This window comes from Natator depressus, chromosome 1 (genome assembly GCF_965152275.1).
Source record: "Natator depressus isolate rNatDep1 chromosome 1, rNatDep2.hap1, whole genome shotgun sequence".
In the NCBI taxonomy this organism is placed as follows: Eukaryota; Metazoa; Chordata; order Testudines; family Cheloniidae; genus Natator; species Natator depressus.
The window spans coordinates 216,178,719-216,180,315 of record NC_134234.1 but is presented as its reverse complement, the minus strand read 5'-3'; the positions used below and the strand labels follow the sequence as shown (position 1 = coordinate 216,180,315).

The 1,597-nt window shown below is 39.1% G+C and overlaps 1 non-coding gene across 1 annotated transcript; it reads right to left on the bottom strand.

Moving 5' to 3' along the window:
* Positions 1 to 669: 669 nt before the first annotated feature.
* LOC141981136 (U5 spliceosomal RNA) lies at positions 670 to 780 on the bottom strand. The gene has a single exon (XR_012637679.1). It is a non-coding gene; the product is annotated as a U5 spliceosomal RNA (small nuclear RNA).
* Positions 781 to 1,597: the final 817 nt, after the last annotated feature.

Sequence of the window (1,597 nt, the reverse complement as noted above, 5' to 3'; positions counted from 1 at the left end):
AGTAAATGGGGATTCCATCACTGCAGCAGAAATTTACAGAGGCTATTTGCTCATTAAATCAGAAGGAGTCTCCGGAGCAGAAAATAAGTTGATTTTCTAACACTCTTTGGAAGAAGCAGCCCCAGTATTAGAGGAAGCCTAAGTATTCCTTTGATAAAAGTGTCAATGGCTCCTATCTAACTATAATGCAGTAATTTCACTGATTCTGAAAAAGGCTAAAAGCCTTCAGTAATGCTCTTGTTAGGAACAGACCGGTGTCTTTAATAAATACAGATTGTAAATCACTTTCCAAAAGGTATTATCTTTCAGATTAAATTAAGGTTTGGCTCAACTAATCCAAAGAGATCAGATGGGTTTTGCACAGAGGGAGGCTTGTATCAGAACATTTTAGGAAGGTATTATGTTTAAATCCATTATCCTAAATATATTTCTGAGCCACCCTTTATGATCTCATCACTACAAAGATGCATTTGGTTGCAAAGACCAGCTACCTATGCATCTGGCACATTTCTTGATCAGGAGAATAAGTTATACAAATGACAGAAATCCTACAGCAGTTGCTGTCCATATCTATCTTTATATCCTCTCAAAGAATGAGGACTGGAAGGGAAGCTGACCCTTGGTCTCATCAACACCATTTAATTAGCTGTTGAGCCTTTGACACTAACTATGGATAAGAGAGAATTCCAAAAAAAAAATTGGGTAGAAACTCATAAATGTTCGTCTCCATGGAAATCTTTAGAAAAAGGCGAAAGAAGGGTTAAAGGCAAAGGAGAGTCTGACCATAAACTGAGTTCCTAAACATAAAGGATGAAACCCTGGCCCCAGTGAAGTTAATGGCAAAACTTACATTTAAGTGAGAATACGATTTCATCTAGTAGGTTTTATTCTCAGGGTCTAAAGCTGCATGCAGTTAGCCCCATGTGTAACGATACTCGTGTTGGAGAGTTATTTAAATTAATGGGCAAAATGAAAAGGAGTACTTGTGGCACCTTAGAGACTAACCAATTTATTTGAGCATAAACTTTCGTGAGCTACAGCTCACTTCATCGGATGCATACTGTGGAAAGCATAGAAGATCTTTTATACACACAAAGCATGAAAAAATACCTCCCCCCACCCCACTCTCCTGCTGGCAATAGCTTATCTAAAGTGATCACTCTCCTTACAATGTGTATGATAATCAAGTTGGTCCATTTCCAGCACAAATCCAGGTTTTCTCACCACCACCCTCCCACACAAACCCACTCTCCTGCTGGCAATAGCTTATCTAAAGTGACCACTCTCCTTACAATGTGTATGATAATCAAGGTGGGCCATTTCCAGCACAAATCCAGGGTTTAACATTCATAAACCAGTCGGAGAACACTTCAATCTATGTGGTCACGTGATTACAGACATGAAAGTTGCAATTCTTCAACAAAAAAACTTCAAATCCAGACTCCAGTGAGAAACTGTTGAATTGGAATTCATTTGCAAATTGGATACAATTAACTTAGGCTTGAATAGAGACAGGGAGTGGCTAAGTCATTACGCAAGGTAACCTATTTCCCCTTGTTTTTTCCTACCCCCGACCCCCGATGTTCTTGTTAAACCC